Consider the following 18,166-nt stretch of genomic DNA (forward strand, 5'->3'; position numbering starts at 1 on the left):
CCATAATTGCAGCACTCTGGGAAGTTGAGGCAGGAAGATTATAAATTTAAGCCCAGTCTGGGCAATTTAGTGACTTGGCAGCAAGACTATCTCAAAATAAAACATGAAAAGGGCTGAGGATGTAGCTGCAGCTTAGTGCAAAGATCATGGGTTTAATCCCTAGCACCATGGGGAGAGGGGTAGGAGAGAGAAAGACAGAGGGAAGGAAGGAACGAGGGAGGAAGAGGAGAAAGGAAAAGAAAAGAAAAAAGAAAAGGAGAAATTGGTGGATCTTTAAGAAGACAGACCTAGTGGAAGGTCATTACTAACCCTCCCTTCTTCCTGTCTTCCTGTCACCTTGTGTTCTCTCCCTCACATAATGTCCCTGCCAAGAAGCAACCACCATGGTGAGATTCAGCATAGGGTCCACAGCTGGTGCTATGAGGTTGGGACTTCCAGCATCTTCACCTGTGAGCTAAAGAAACCTCCTTTTATTTTTTTAAAAATATAGTGCCCAGCTTCAGAGTACTCTTTATTGAATTGATTGAATGTACTCATGTCCTTGGGTAACTGTCCCCCCTTGAGTGTGATCTGCACTTACTGACTTAGAAACTCTAATAAAGAGAAATGTGGGAGTGATATTACATCAGAGATTAGGATGTCAGAGACCAGTATCCTTCTTGCATTGCCTGTCACGGGGAAACTAGCCACCATGGTAGAAGGGAGCCCTGTGGAGCGGCTCATGTGAGAGAAGCTGGAAGCAGATCTTCTGAGGCTGCCAGCAGCCCCAGTTGAGATGACTGCAGTGCTGGATGCAGCTTGACTGCAACCGCAGAAGAGATCTTGAGCCAGAAGCACCCAGTTAAGTCACACCTGGATTCCTGATACACAGAAATTGTGAGATAACAAATGTTTATCAGTTTCCCACAAAGTTTTAAGAAAATTTTTAATGTAATACATAATTGTACGAAGGGTTTTTTGGCAACGTAAGAAATTTGATAAATGCAGAAACAAGCAAACAAATGGAAACTCCTCAAAAGTCTAAGGCCCATCAGATTCCATACAAGGCCTATCCACATTGGCATGTCTCATGCCATTCTGTTTATGACTGCCTCTGCTTTCCCCTTACTCCCTTAACATCTGCAGGCAGATGGGTTGGTGACGACAGCCCATGAGATTATCTCTCCATACTGGAAAGAAGTTAGCAGTTCTTGGGGCAGAGACATTTGGGTGAGAGCCCAGCTCCCTGGTGACCCTTTTTTAAAAGCGCATGTTTGTAATACATAATGAAAACATTAATCATGGCAGCTGATACATGCATACATACATCTTAATCCTCATTACTTCCCTTTCCATTTTCACCCTTCCTTCTCCCTCAACTCTAGATCCTTTTCCCCCTGTTTCCTAGTATCTATCTATGTTTTATTTTGTTTTTGCAAAAGTAGGGGCTTTCAGCATCAGATCAAGGCAAACAGTTGCCCTGGGATATATTCTGCCCCACTTCCTTGGAGAGATTTGTCTTTCTAATTCACATGATGTTCACTGCATCAACAGAAAATTACATCTGCCTTGTACCTTGTTTTGTTCCTTCTGAGACTGTCCCTAGAACATAGAGAACTTGCTGAAATTAGAGTTCAAACCTTAACTCATAGGAATTCACAGGCAAATAAGCTTTGCTTTAACACAAGTCTGGTTTCAACTGTCGTCTCGGGATAGACACTCCACTGCCACACCTACTAATTCTTGGGCAAATATGTTTAAAAGAGTAGGTGGCAGGGCTGGGCATGGTGGTGCACTCTCTTAACCCCAGCACTCGAGAGGCTGAGGCAGTAGGACTGTTGCAAGTTCGAGACCAACCTGGGCTACAAAGTGAGCCAAGCCAGTCTGAACTGCGTATAAGACCCTGTTGCAAAACAAACAAACAAATCGAGTAGGTTCAGGAAGACAGAACTCTTCTAAGACAGCTGAAATCTCTGGCTGCCATTTAGTTACCTTCAACTCTACTCACTTGTGGGGAAAGGGACACTGAGAAAGAATGTCCATTCAGACAGGATGGACTTCACCTGAAAGCCAGGGCTAAGCTCTGCCATCATTCGGATTCAACACAGAATTTTTCTTTCCCTGTCTTTTCCCCCTGCCATTACACATGCTCCACTAACACTTTTCTGAGCTTACCAAGTAGCTCCTTTTCCTTGGGGACTCTCCCTCCTCTTTCTCTGTCCCAAATGGCTAAAATCTATGTATCTCTTGACTTGATTACCCCCCACAAGGAACCTAGTTGTACAGAGAAGTTTCTGTTAAGTGCTCCCAGAAGAGATGGAGTTACTAGGCCTTGGCTCCTAGGGAGCAGCATGGCTGTGAAGAGCTAGCAAAAGCATCCGCGGCAGCAGCAGCTCCCCAGAAAGAGCTTCCTGTGGTGTGACTGATGCCGAAATGAGGACCCAGAATAGAGTCAGCAGGATTCAAGCTGGGCAGACAGAACTGCTGCTGAGCACAGAGCACTGCTCACATTGGGCACAGCCAGTGGGGGCTGCTTAACCAGCCCTGGGCACTGCCCTTGCCATCGCATTCCCCGAGATCCTCTTCTCACAAAGGTGGCTCGGACCCTGAGGGCTGGAGTGTACAGGCAGAAATGTGTCGCCTGCTCACCTCCACAGCCACGGGGCAGGACCAACATCGCCTTTTTTGTTTTCCCAACACTGCCTGCTTTCCCTAGGTCTCCTAGAGAGCCTTAACCACCTACCTTCCACTCTCTTAACACAGAGCTGCTATTTCTGGAGACTCCTGGTAGCTGTGGAGAGCCTGGCTGAAGTTCTGCTTCTATCTGAGACACTAATCTACCATGGGTTCCCTCAGAAACGAGGAAGAAGTCAAGGAAAGCACAGATTCCCAGATTCCCAGAATGCCACCTACAGCTCTATGGTTCCAGGGGATTGTGAGGAAAATCCAGGTTAGAGCTGAGGCTCCAGGCTGCCAGGAAGAACGTGCTTGTCATGCTTTGCATGTGCCATTTAACCTCACTGTAAGCTCTGTCTAAAGACAGAGGCTAGGTCTTGTTCATCTGTGTCCCATGACAGAAGAGCTTGTCCCCAGTCCTAGCCTGCTAAACTAGAGGGGACATGAAGTGGAGGTGAAGAAGGAAAGAGGCTTCTAGGGGGCTCAACTGCAAACCTCATGGCTGTGTGAGCCACAGAACAGGGTTGGGGATGCACAGCTCAGCTCTCAGCAGACCTGACATGGTTCAGGAGGTTAGGAAGCCTCATTGAGAGCACAGAGGAAATAATGCAGTGGGAGCAAAGCCATCTCCACCCTGGCTGCTTGCCTCTCCATATCAGCCACTTGCCCCAAAGCTGCCCTGCACAGTGCTGAGTCACCTCCTATGTCCCAGCAAGTTCCCTTCTTTATGAAAGCTGCTCTGTTCCACTTCCCTTCTTCCTTACCATGCATGCAAACTTTCATGGGGTGGGCCCCAGTCCATTCTGTGTGCAGCCTATTCTAACCACTCCAGCCCACACCAGCCCCTGTCTTTTCTGAGCTCCTGCAGCACCCTAGCCACATGGCCTAGCACATTTCAAACACTTCATAGTACTCATTAGGTGCTTTTCTTCAAGTCCTTGTCAACTAGAACAGAAGACCTGTGAGACAGCAGCAGGGTACCACATGGCAGCATTAGAGTCTTAAGAACTAAGACCGAGTTGGAATTATTCTGCATTCTCCTGGAGAGCTGGTGCAGAAAGTGGCAATAATAATAATAATAATAATAATAATAATAATAATAATAATAAATATTCGGGCCGGGGATTTACCTCAGTGGCATAAGCACCTGCCTGGCGAGCATGAGGTACTGAGTTCAATCCCTGGTACCAAAAAAAAAAAAAAAACCAAACCAAACCAAAACAAAACACCCAACAAACATTACAGTAATATAATAATAATTATTATAGGGCTGGGGATTTAGCTCAGCAGCATAAGCACCTGCCTTGCAAGCAGGCGGTCATGAGTTCAATCCCCGGTACTGATAAAAAAATACTAATTATTATTATTACCCAAAAGCTGCCATTATTATTACTATTATTATTTACAGCTTACAGGTAGTATGATCCTCTACAAAGTGCTTTGTTGCCCCTTGGTCCAGTGAGCAAGAGACAGGCTCTGAAACCAGGCTTTCTGTGTAGTGGTCTTAGTTGGTTGACAAGGAAGGGGTCTTACCCTAGGGCCAAAAAATGAATGCGGTGATCTTTGTGGTTTATAGGTGACCTTTAGAATACAGCTCCATCAAGCACTGCCCTAACAGGGTGCTGGCCTCCCTCTCCTCTCACCGCTCCCTTTTATCAGGCATTATCAGCCTGGCTCCCGTAACTGCCAGGCTAAGCTCTGTTGTCTGTTAGATTAGCTGCCCTTGCTGTTCAGTACTGGGGCTTGTGGTTAGGACACTAGGTTTTTGGCTGCTGGGGCCTAAGGTGAGTTGCACATTCCTGTGGACAGCAGAGCTGTTCATGGGGATATTCCTTCTTGATTCTCATGGTTGCACCCCTATTGGTAAGTGGACGACACAGAGAGGACTCCGCAGTTCAGATTTAAATGGAAGGGAAAGTACCTATGAGTTTGACCAGACTTCCAGAGAGTTGATTCGAAGGTGTCCAGTGACACTTAAAGAAAGGTCTCAGCTCTCAGGAGTCAAGACATCAGTATCTAGAGAATAGGAGTGGTCTCCAGGATACAGATGGTCTGAGCTGAGGATTCGGGGTCTGCAAGTTAGGTGTCTCACGCCAGACCTCTGACAAACTTCTTGTGACATGTCCTAGCTTTGTTTTTTGTTCAGTTCCCCAGACACTTCACTCCAGGTCTGCTGTTACCATCTGCGGTCATCAGCCATCACTCTCATTATAAAGAACAATCTTTACTTACACTGCAGCCTTTACGTATGTACAATCTCACTGCATCCTCACAATATTCCTTCATGACACAGATTAAAAGTTAGCTTTCCCACCTTACACATGAAGCTATTAAAGTCTGAGAAATGTTATGACTTTCTTATTTTTATAAACAAGTTATGTAGGGTTTTGACTGAGCACATGCTCTACCATTAAGCAATACCTCTGGCCCCTTGTTTTTAAATGAAAGCATGCCTAAACTCCCTGTCTACTCGTACTGAAACTTTCTTTCCACACGTGATTGGTTTTCTGATGATTCTAAAAAAAAGAAGATAGACACTAATTCTATTGCAATAGTAGAATTCAAAATTCCACCTTCCATGCCAGCATCGTGGAAATATCTACCTCAAATACAGTGTGCAAAACATGTACTACTAAAAAAATTTAAAGAAAACAGAAAACAACACATGCTAGTTTTCATTAAATTACTTTTTGTCATAATAGCTACTGTCAGACACACAATAGCTACTTTACAGACAGATAATAAGCACAGAAAAGCAAAGTGACCAGCAGGCTCACAAAATGATTTAGGGTTAAAAGACATCAGATCCAGCTGCCCCTTTTGCCTTCCTATATGGCTTCCACAGATGACTATCTTCAGTCGTGACATCCCTTCTATCAGGGGACTCACTCTCTTACCTTGTCTTCTGAGGTGTGTCTACACAGATACTGAGCTCTACTTAGGCCACCATCTAGTGGGACACACCCCACAGGTAGGGGATGAGAGATGGAGGTGAGTCTAAAACATTTCATTTCTACCTCAAAGGTCTCACTCAGAGACAGACAAGTGTGCAGTCGTGAATTCAATCCCCAGCACACACACACACACAAATCACACCTCCAAGGCAATGATTCAGAAGCTTTTAGGGGTTAAACTTCTGAGACTCTGATGAAAGCTATGGTCTCTCCTCAAAAAAATGCATGCAGGTTTATGCTCATGTCTCCTTGTTCATCATGCAGAGAGGTTTAAGAGGCCTTCAGCAGACTTCGATTGCAGTGGTCAGCTTGGCCAGGCAGGGGGAAAGCCAGGTCCCTTTTCAGAGTTGCTTCTTCCACTGCCCTTTCAGTTTGTACCACTCTGGCTCAGTAAGCCCATTATAATTAGCTCCTCTCTGGAGGTGACTCAGGACCATTATCTTCCCCCTACTCCTGATGACCCATTTGGAGGAGAGGGGAAGTGACTTTCATAGAGTCATACCATGAGTCAGTGTACAAGCCAAGACCAGAATGTGGCATTTGGGGCTCCCAAGGCTATATTTAAGCCACTGGCAAGAGCTGTTTCTCACAGCAGGATCTGGACACTGGCAGGGTATAAACACAGGCAGAAACTGACCCCAGCTATAGGATGAGCAGAGAGAATACAGAATCTGAAACTTTATCACTACCAATCACTCTCTTCTTGCGTCTCCAAAACACAGAGGACAATTCTATCCTCATACTGCACAAGAATAAACTGAGGCAATAGGAAGGAATAAAAAATTCTGATTTTCTGGATTCAGGTTAACACGTTCCTTATGACCACTGCAACCCTGGCAAAGACTCACACTGCATTTTGGGGTATCCCCTAAGATACTACACCTCACCCTAGGACACTGTATTGCAGGTTAAGTGCTTTGCCCTTGGTCAAGGCATGACACAAATGGGTGAAGAGACTTAATACACACACACACACACACACACACACACACAGTCCTTTAAGACCTATCTGTCATTGAACCAGTCTCTTACTCAAGACTAGAACAGAAGAAGTAAAAAGAAATTAAATATGATGAGAGCTGATTTCAGCATTATCAAGGAAAAATCTAACAAGTAACACTGACTAATGCCAGTAACCCACTCTCACTAGCTTTCTCAGCCCACAGCTGGGACTGTTTCTTGACTAAGCCAACTTCTTCAGTGCTGTCCAGTAGAACTTGCTGGGATGATGGAAATATTCCATATCTGAGTTGTCCAATATTCTAGCCACTGCTCACATGGGACTGCTGAGTATTTTAAATGTGCCTAATGTAACTGAAGAACTGAATTTTCGAAAAAAAAATTTTTTTTGAAACATTCTCACTGTGCAGTTTAGGCTGGCCTTGAACTTATAATGTAGTTCAGGATGACCTTGAACTCAAAGTGATCCTCCTGCCTAACTGCTGGAGTTATGATATGCACCACCACAACTGGCTCAATTTTACTTATTTTTTAATTAATTTAAATTACAATTCATTTGCCACTTGTGGCTAGTGTCTACTGTATAGAATGACACAGTGGCTCTCGAGGATCGGTAAAATCATAAACTTAACTAATTATTAAATTACTTATAAGCCTGTTTAGTCTTTACCCAACTGACTCAGAACAAAATCCTGGATTTGTTAGAAATTCCTAAGGCTCTCTGGATGGTTAGAGTTGGCTGAATCTGTGTGGAAGACTAGCCAGGAAAGGGACAAACTCTCTGATCCATGTGTTAAGATTTTTTTTTTTCCTAAAAAAAAGGAGATTACCCTATCTCACATCCTGGCCCACATATTCTAGGAAATGACCCATTGCAAGGGTCTAGCGTTTTGAAGGTGTCCACTGCAGGAAGCAGGAAAATATTTTCAGAAGGAAAGATAGAAATATGTGTTAAAGGCTTATGAAATGTATACCTCCTTTGGCATGTTGACTTTTAAGAAATTAATTCAAGATGTACAACTATTAGAACTGTCAAAATTCTGAACACTGGCAATGCCAAAAGCTGGCAAGAATGTGGAGTAACAGGAATGCCCATTCATTGCTGGTGCAGCCACTTCAGTAGATAGCTTGGCAGTTTCTGACAAAACTAAGCATACTCTTACCATGCAATCTAGCAATTATACTCTTTGGTATTTACTCACAGAGATGACAATTTACCTGTACACAAAAGCCTGCACATGGATATTTATAGAGCAGTTTTACTCATAGTTGCAAAAACCTGAAAACAACCAAGATGTACTTCAGCACAAAATTGTATAAATATAGTGCCTTTGAACAATGGAATATTATTCAGTGCTAAAAAGAAATGAACCATCAAGCCATTAAAAGTCACAGGAATCTTAAGTGCACATGTAAGCCAATCTGAAAAGGCTATATACAATATGATTCCAACTACATGACATTCTAGAACAGGCAAAACTACAGAGACAGTAAAAAGATCAGTGGTTGCCAGGGAGGGGAGAAAGGGAACAACTAAAAGGCAAAACAGAGAATTTTTAAGGCAATAAAAACACACTACAGGATTCTAGAGAGCTGGATACATATCACTGTACATCTGTCCAAACCTGAGGAACTGAGAGTGAGCCTGATGTGAGTTCTGGAGTCTGTGGGATGATGAGGTGTTGGTGCAGGACCACAAAAGTGTCAGCAACTGGCTCTGGTGGGGGTTGTTAAACACAGGGGTGGACTGTGTATGTATGGAAGGGTAAGGGGAAAATGGCAAATCTCTGCTCCTTCCTCTCAATTTTATTCTTAAAATTCTTTTTAAAAAGTTAAGTCTAATAAAACAAAATAAAAGAGAACTTTATCTCACACCATAAAAAAAGAAAGAAATTAATTCAAGTTGTATGAAGATTAAGCTACAAGGATGCTCATTTTAGACCTTTTTCATGGAGCAAAAAATATTGTACGTAATCCAGATATACAATAAGAGCAGATTGTTAAATAAATTATGTAGCTTCATAAAATAGAATAGTTCTTACCTCCCACATGTAAGCTATCAGAAAAAGTTCCCTTCTACCTCCAGCATACATTATGATTCTGTCCATTATGCTTCATGTTAGTGGCCACCATCTGAGAACAAAGTGCCACCCACTTTCACCTGGATTAGTAATCAGCCCCTGAACAATCACCCTTTGGCCCATTGTCCACATAGCAACCAGAACAGTCTTTGATTGGCTTGATGCCTGGCTGTTTTTAACTGTAATAAGCACCCACAAACTCACTACCTATAAAGATTAGGATCATTTTTTCCCTCAGTTTTGGGGTTTAAAAGTAGGATCTTTGAAATAAGCTCCTTTCCCAACATATTTTGATTTTGTTGTTTTGAGACAGGATCTTGCTAAGTGCTAAACTTCCCAGGCTGGGCTTGAACTTGCAACCCTTTTGCCTCAGCTTCCCAGAGTGCTGGGATTATAGGTATTACCACCACACCCATTAAGGCTAAGACCTTGACCGTTATTTACCACATTAGTTACTTTTTCTCATCACTGCGACAAAATATCCAACACCCAAATGAAGGAAGGAAAGGTTTATTTAGCTCACTGTTGTGGAGGTTTCAGTCCATAATCAGCTGGCTCCCAAGGCAGGCTGGCAAGGAACTGGAGTAACACTTCAAGACAGCAGCCAGAGCAAAAGGGAAAGAAACAAGCCTCCTCTCCTGGCTCATATTGTACACAGAATAAACCTGCCCCTGTGGCAGGTATAGCGCTCACAAAATCTCCTTGTCCTCCTTTGCACAGGATGAGGATATTTACAAAGTAAGAACCCTGGCTCCCTGCTGAATCTCTCAGTTAAACTTCTAAACTTCTCAAGTTGATACAATATATCAACCATAACATGCCACTTGGCCCATATCTGTGTCATTTCCTTCTCTCCTGTCATGCCAGGTAGCCACTGTCCTGAACCCTCACTCCATTGTTTTTCTTTTTTTACATAGTATTATTATATCTATAACAATTAATAAACATTCATATTTTTATTAGTTATTTTAATTTAATAAAAAGCATTATGTGACATGCAATGATTTTTTACACATTGTAGTTGTTAAAAGACTTGTATATTATTACATGTCATCATAGTTTATTCAAGCTCCTGTGTATTCCATGTATTTATAGATCTAGTTCAGCTAGTCTTAGACTGATGGGCATTTAGGATTTATCCTCTAGATTTTTTTATTGTAAATGATGCTTCCATGAAGATTGTGGTGGTTTATATCCCTCATGGTGTATCTTGGTTTCTATTCTCATTGCTAAGATGAAATATCTGATATACAAGGTTAAAGAAGGAAAGGTTTATTTAGCTCACATTTTGTAGAGGTTTCAGACCATAATCATCTGGTTCCAATGTAGGGTGGCATCATACAGGAGAAATAGTTCATGGTAGGCAGAAGGCATCAAAGCAACAAGGGACCACCACAGCTCTTTGTATCCTTTATATCTTCTCCAGGAAGGGTGGGTAGAAATCACACCCTTCATCCTCGTGCCCTTGATCCTAGCATTGTACCACTAGTTGATTTAGTGTCACAGATTCTAGATTCAGCCATCTCTGAAACAGTCCCACCTATCAACACACTAGGCTTTCAGAGGACATGTCGACACAAGCCATAACATTACCCCCCTGGCCCCTCAAAGGCTCATGCACATCCCTTGTGCAAAAGGGATTTAGCTCATCTCTAAGAATTGCTGAAGTACTAACAGTTTCAGCTTTGCTGCAAAGTCCAAGTCCAAAGACTCCTCTGGCCAGTTTGGACTACATAGTGAACGCAACGCCAGACTGAACTGCGTAGTGAGACTCTGTCTTAACAAAACAAAACAAAATGAAACAAAACAAAAACCACCAAAGTCTCCTCTGAGATTTAAGGCAAACTCTTAGCTATACGCCCTTGTATAAACAAAAAGAAAGTTAAACACTTCTAACATTCAATACCACAAAATAGAAATTTCCATTCCAAAAGTTACAAACAGGGGGATAGCAATAAATGGAAACAATGCAAGTCCAAGATCCAGCAGGGCAAATATTAAATCCCACAGTTCTACTTTCAACATCCTCAGCAATTATGCTAAGTTGTGAACTGCAAAGGGCTTGGGTGCTTCCCCTAGGATGACACTGTGTGTAGGTATAGCTCCCATGGCTTCTCTCTTTGGTTGACTTTCCTCACTCTTGGCAGTTTTCCATGGATGATCCACCTTCCCAGCTTCTCCAACTTTCTGAGGTCTCCACTGAACCTTTGGCTTCACACTCACAGCTTCACACACTGCCCTCTCAGAGGCACATTGCCTGACCTCCCAAGTCTTCTTCTGAAATCTGGATGGAAGACTTCCTGGTCCTACAACTCTTCCATTCTGCATGCATCTAAAACCAGCATCATGTGAATGACACCAATGTCTGCTGCCAGTTGCAGCAGTAGCTAGGCTTCCTTCTCTCTTGGCTGTAGGGGGTCCAGTGCCTATGAACCAAAACCCAAGGCTGCTGCCATTCTGGAACATAGTTCTCTAGGGTTTGCCTCTCAAAACAAAGTCTTTCACTTTTGCAATTTTGAGGCTGAAAAGGGTGCCGTGTTGTGATGCCTCAGGCCATCTTTTCTATTTTCTCATTCTTTCTCAGCAATCAGGACCTCCTCTGCTTTATCTTTGCAGCTCACAGCTTTACTGGAACCTCCTCTCTGGCCAAATGCAAAATGTTTTAAAGCATCTGCTGGGCTCTATGCTCTTAATTCTCAATATAAATCTGACTAAAAGCTGCCAACAGTAGCCATGTCATTGCCTAAATATTAAGCTGCCTTGAAATTTCTTCTTCAAGATTAGTTAGTCCACAGCTCTTAATCTCAGTCTCAGGCAAAGTCTCTGGGCCCGAGTAAAATGCAGACAAACTTTTTGCCAAGCTGTAACTCACAAGTCCTGACATTCAATACCGAATGTAATCGTTTCTCCTAGGACTTCCAGAACCTAGTCATTACTGGAAGCATTTCTATCAGTCTTCTAACCTGTGTTCTAGCCAGAATCTTCCATCAAGTGTAGTCTCAGGTTTTTTCAGCCAGCACTTCCAAATCTTTCCTAACTTCCCCTTCTCACAAGCCAGCTCCAAAGGCTCCTAAACCACATGGTCAGGCACAGTCACAGCAGCAACCCTCCTGGTACAAAATTCTGTCTTATTTACTTTTCTCATGGCTGAGACAAAGTACTTGATATCCAAAGTTAAAAGAGGAAAGGTTTAGCTGTGTGTGTTGGTACATATCTATAACCCCAGCACTCAGAAGGCTGAGGCAGGAGGATTGCCAAGAATTCAAGGCCAGCTTGGGATACATAGTAAGTTCAAGACCAACTTGAATTACACAGCAAGACCCTAAATCAAAAAACAAACTACCCCCTCAAAAAGAAAGGATTATTTAGCTCACAGTTTGTAGAGGTTTTGACAGTTGGCTCCAACAGAGAAACAGTTCGTGATGGACAGAAGCTATCAAAGCAAAAAGGGACCACTGCTGCTCTTTCTATCCCTTATATTTTCTCCAGGCTACTCACCCATACCCTTAACCCCATGTCCTTGGTCCTACCATTGTCCCATGAATTTATTTCAACATCACACATTCTAGATCAGCCACCTCTGAAAAAGCCCCACCTGTGACCTGATTATGTTTTGGAGAATTATCTAGACATAAGCCATGACATGATATATATGCAAGCGTTTCTCCTGGAAAAATAAATACATATGATAATGAAATTTCTGCCTTTTAAGGCATGTAGATGTTAAAATTTGCTTTCCAAACTGGTTGTCAATTTTTACTGTCACCAGAAATTTTGAAAAGATTCTGTGGACCCACACTGTTTTCAACATTTAGAAATATCAAACTTTTAAAATTTTGCTAATCTAATAGGTACCAAAAGTTATCTAAATATGCTCTTAATTTCCATCTCCCTGATCATTAATGATGTTGAATATCTCTTCATATTTTTATTGATTTCAAATTTATCCTAGTCTGTGAAATGCTTTGTGTCATCTGCGTATCTTTTTTTATCATGCTTTTCTTATTAGTTTGCAGTGGTTTTGAAGTTTTTTAAAATTCTTAATACTAATCTTTTGCTGGCTGTGTGTTTTAAAGATCTTTTCTCAGTCTATAAACTGTCTTTTTCACTTTCTTTAATGTGCCTTTTGATGTCTAAAATTCTTAATATTAATATAGCCAAATTTATCAGCTTTTCTTTTGCAGTAAATACTCTTTGTGACTTATTTAAAATATTTTCCCTTTCAAATCTAAAATATAAAAATCTATATTTTCTATTGAGTTTTAAAGTTATGGTAATTTTTGTGCTTCAATATTTAAACCTCTGGGGTTGATGTTTTGTACTTCTTACATATAATTTTTCCAGTTCCACTTATGATGCAGTTTTTATTCCCCTATTGGTGTGATATGCTACTTATGTCATATACTGAGGTTCCATATTTACATGAGTCTATTTCTTTTCTTTCTTTCTTTTTTTTTTTATCGGTACCGGGGATCAAACTCACGACCACTTGCTTGCAAGGCAGGTGCTTATGCCAATGAGCTAAATCGCCAGCCCCTACATGAGTCTATTTCTGAACTTTATAATTTGTTTTATTGGTCAGTTTGTCCTCGTAGAGCTACACAGTGTTAATTATCTGACTTCATACTACATCCTTTTATTGGATAGTGCAAGACTTTTCTCATACCTTTTTCAGAATTTTAGAACATGAAAAATCTTTATTAGGGTATTAAAATCTGTAGATCAAAGGGTGGAGAACCAAAAAATTGACATCTTTATGATACTAACTTTCTCTATGAATGTATTATCTCTCTCCTTTTATTTAGTTTTCTGTATCTTTTAATAAAATTACACATTTTTATGTAGAATATTTGTATACTTTTTTAGGACTTATTACTAAATATTTGATATTCTCCTACAGATTTTAAAATACATCTTTAATTATATTTTCTAGTGTATTGTATATAGAATGCAAAATACTTTAATAGATCTATCTTATTCCAAGATAACTAGCTAAATGCTAGTTATAACTAGCTATTAATAATAATAGAAAATTGTTACTTCTAAAATTTGTATGATGTTTGGGGGTTTCTATGAAAATAGAGTAGACCTCAAGCATATGCCTGAAACCACAGATAGTACCAAACTCTGCATACTGTGCTTTTCCCCATTCTGTACATACATAAACATACCCAGAATAAAGTTTAATTTATAGATTAATCAGAGTAAATAATTAACAGCAACAAAATAGATTATGACATAATAAATGTCATCATACTACTCAGAACAGCATACAATTTAAACCTAAGTTGTTTACTGCTAGAATTTTCCCACTTTGACAGATTATCAAAATGGTCTGTCACAATTTGAGCTTGCTACCGCAAGAAAGTCTAGCCTATTGCGGCACTCTCCTTTCCGTGAGACAGACCGTTACATAGACTGAAACAAGTTTAAAAAAAAAAAAAAAAAAGAATTTTCATACTTAGTATTTTTGGGTCACAGCTGACCATATAAACTGAACTCCAGGAAGTGAAGCTAGATGGGGGAGTGGGGCTACTGTAATGACAACACAAAAAATGTCCATTTTATTTCGTCTTTTCTGTTTCTTACGCATCCTCTCCCCAAACATATACATACTCTCTTTTGGTCTTTCTGCAATGGTGAAGTGGATATCTTGTTTCATTCTTAGTTTTAGCTTACATACATCTGACATTTCCTCATTTTACAAAGATGTTTTCTCTAGTATTTTTATATGATACTTATTTTTATCTGATTAGGACATTCCCTTTCATTCTATTTTATCGTAAACAGTTGTTGATTTTTAAGAGCTTTGTAGTATCTAAAATAACATAACTATAGTAAACAGCATAAAAATAGACTTAATTACTGTAAGACAAACAGCAGCCCTGAAACAAGCAAAATCAACCAGCCTAGAAGCCCTGCGTGTCCTTCCCTGTTACAAGCTCTTCCAACCCTGAGTAACTTTTCTCCCACCTATTTGGCACGTATCTCTTTACTTTGCTCTGGTAGTTTTATCACCCGAACATGAATAACTAAATACTCTGGCTTGACATGGCCTAATAATTTTTTTTAAGTCTTCTGGATCTCTTGAGTGACAGGCTGTCCCTCTCTTTCTTTTTTCCCCTCTTGCATCCATTTTAGTGAAGACAATAAATCACTTGTTGTCTGATGTTTCCCTTCGTAAGTCACTGATTTTTGTAATCTAATGAGATGTGCAGGGGGTCTTGCTTTTAATTTTCTAATGGAGAAAATTACTTTTATTGAGAGAAACTTTCCTAAAACAGATCAGATCATGTCACTTTACTCCAATGGTTTCTCTCAGACTGTAGGATAAACTATCCAGCTTCAACCATGACCTATATGAATCCCAGAAAAGCCCTACAAACAGTCCCACTACATCCGTCTTTCTCACTATAGAATTTCCCCTCCTCTTCCCTGTGTCTTAGTGCCAGCAATTTTCTTACAGGTTTTCAAATATGCCAGGTTATTCCCAGGTTTTGTCACTGCATGCACTGTTCTATTCCCTAGAATGTTTTCCCCCTAACCTTTACATGGCAGCTCTCTAGTATCCTGCATATCTCAGCTCAAAATTTCCATCTGCAAATAGAACTTGTGAAATAGCCCCAGGTCACTTTAAATAGCCGAAAGGACAGAAGCACAGAGCAAAGAGCACTCATCTCTGCGAGAGTATCACACCTCTGACTAGTATTTATGCTTGTCTGTCCTTTCTGTTTTACTTCATTTTACTTCTCCGACAGGCACATATTATATCTATAAATAAAACAGTAAAACTAACCTTATTATGATGAAAGGAAAAATTCTTTCTTTAAAAGAAAAACTGTTATCTAGTTTAGAGAATCTAAAGATTCTTCACATGGCCTAAGGACTCATTTATATCTGCAGAGGTAAACATCAAGTAAAAATATGCTCCTTTCTATCCTCGGTGTCACAGAGAAACTCAGCAACTAAAATTTGGCTTTATGTAGTCGCTTTATTTTGTACTGTGCAAAAAAAAAAAAAAAAAAAAAAAGAAAGAAAAGAAAAAGAAAAGCAAGCAAGAAAGAAATTATGGCTCATGATAAGGCTCTTTTAATATTATCTATTGTGGGGACAGAAGACATACACAAATGAAAAGGCAACCTCTTATTCGATAACAATTATGATCTTTTCCCTTGTGGTACATGTGTCTCACATGGCTTCATATTCTCCTCGAGCTTACTAATGCCTTAGGTAGAACTCTGGTGGTCAATGAATGCTAGCTGAATTAAACAGTTTAGTGTGTGCAATATCACAACATGATGCTTGATAAAATGCCAAATAAAGTCATTAGGAATTGTCATTTAATGGGTATAGAGTTTTGCAAGGTGAAACAGTTCTGGAGATCTGTTGTACAGGAATGTCAGTACATTTAATAGTATTGAACTGTGAGTACAAAATGGTTAAGCGGTAAATATTGTATGCTTTTTATCATAATTTTAAAATAACAAACAAGGTGGCACAGACTGGTTGGTGTAGTCCCTGAAAGATCATCGTGATAAAGGAAGTCAGGAAAGACTCAAGCTGACCTAGGAAAGCACAGCACAGCGAGGTTCCACACAGGCAAGGGGGCAACTGAGTGGGGCCCAGGAGCCAGCAGGCAGATGTGTTCGGGACGTGTGTGTCGGGAGATGGTTGTAATGAGCTGCAGAGGATTTAAAAAGATGAATCGGAGTAAGAGGCCCTGGAAGCAGGCTGGGTCTGGACCTGAGCCTAGAGGCAACGAGGAGAGACGAAGGTTTTAGATTTTGGAAATTGTGATAAAAGGGGTATTCTAAAAATACTAACAGGCATTCAAATTAGGATATAGTACACATTAATCTCAGCCCTGCTGAAAAGGACGGAAAAGGAAGCGCCCAAACGTCCTAATGTGACATTCAGATGACAGCGATTGCTGAGACAGACACAGAGTCTAGACCAAGAGGTCACCTGAAGAAGCTTTTCGGGGACTAGAGAGCCTGCCCCCACACTAAGGCGGAAGGCTGGATGCCATCACTCTTGTCTCCTAACCTTTCCCAGAGAGACACAGACCCACAAAACCGCCTTTCTCTTCCCGGCTCTGTAATTAGGTAGATGGCGGGCAGCAATGACTTCTTGCCTAAAATGAGAAGCAGAGACAAGCTGCATTTCAGAAGTAGGGCTCTCACACACGCAGACGGGTCACTCAGCCACAGCTGCATGGGTCTGGGAAGTACTCAGGCTCTTGCTACTAAAAGGGAGCACTCAGAGCGCTCACCCTAGCACTGCCCTTGAGTCAGATGAGCAGGCTCCCCATTATTTCCATCTCCAGCCAGCTGACTTATCTTTCCGGACATCAAAGATAAGAGCAAGACACAAACAACAGTCCCCTGCAAATAACCCGTGGCTCTGCTGGAGCTGTCCTAGCATAAGTATTAGGGGTATGCCAACTGTTTGCTGCGAAGAAAGGAAAACAAACATCAGAATTCATTTTATTTGCAAGTCACTGCATAGGTATAAAAAATCAAGAAATGGAAAGGCAAAAAGACTTTTAAAAGCCGTGTTTACATTTAGTCCATGTTGACAAATATAAATGGCTCATATCGTACTTGATCTCTTTGGGCTTCTGCTAAACCTGATGTTTTTAAATGAGTACCCTATTATGAACACTTTTTGATGTCAATTAACAAACATCTACCAAAATGGTGTGCTGTGGCTGCATGGTATCCCACAGTGTCAGGAATATAGGAGAGCAAGTCCACCTGACTGATACCCCATCGTTGGCTGTTTAAATTGTTCCCAGTATTTGGCATGATGAACATCTAGGAGCCAAACAGCTACATCTCCTTCATCTTTACATTGTTGCTGTTGGCAAATGTGCAATCAACTCCTACCCCAAAGGAGGAGACCTGTAACATGTGTCATCAGGAAAGCTTCTGGAACGGGGCTCAAACGCCAGTGCTTCCAGGAAGGTTTTTCCAGAGCAGATCAACTAGAGTGCTTTCTCAAACCCAACTAGTTTGATGGTCTGCTTAGCCACTGTGCACTTTCTCTGGCATTTAATCCTGCCTGGCCTGGTCTGTCATAGGTATTCCCCTTGATGATAGATAATACATATGTTCCTTTTCCCATCTCAAGGTACTACTCCTGTCTGACTCTGTGCTCTTACTATGGCCTCATCTCCTTGGCTATAAGCCATTAAAGTTTAGACTAATACTCAGCAGCAGGAATAAATGGGCTAATCTTATGAAGACCATCTGATACATGTCCACCAACACACTCTAAGGATTAACAGTAATCTGTCACCATCCCTAAATAGCATTTTAGTGAAAGGGGAACAAAGTAGAACAAAGGTCAGTAAAACAGACCTGCCCTTAATGGTTACAGAGGATCCCACTGTCTAATCCTAGGCTGAGGGCAGATATGGCAGAGCTGCCTCTTCCATATGGGGAGAAACCTGCCGAAGTGCAGAAATAGATGGAAACAGCCCTCAGAGCAAGGGCTCAGTAATTAGCAAAGATA

General features: G+C 41.1%; 1 protein-coding gene and 1 non-coding gene across 4 annotated transcripts in view; one reads left to right on the forward strand and one right to left on the reverse strand.

Moving 5' to 3' along the window:
• The window catches only part of Nrg2 (neuregulin 2), a 190,684-nt gene that overhangs the window by 125,275 nt on the left and 47,243 nt on the right, over positions 1-18,166 (reverse strand). The window lies entirely within an intron of this gene.
• Positions 13,953-14,078, forward strand: LOC111753716 (small nucleolar RNA SNORA28). The gene has a single exon (XR_002788510.1). It is a non-coding gene; the product is annotated as a small nucleolar RNA SNORA28 (small nucleolar RNA).

Source organism: Cavia porcellus, unplaced genomic scaffold, assembly GCF_034190915.1.
Source record: "Cavia porcellus strain 051 isolate PalLab524CR breed Dunkin Hartley unplaced genomic scaffold, mCavPor4.1 scaffold_21, whole genome shotgun sequence".
NCBI classification, from domain to species: Eukaryota; Metazoa; Chordata; class Mammalia; order Rodentia; family Caviidae; genus Cavia; species Cavia porcellus.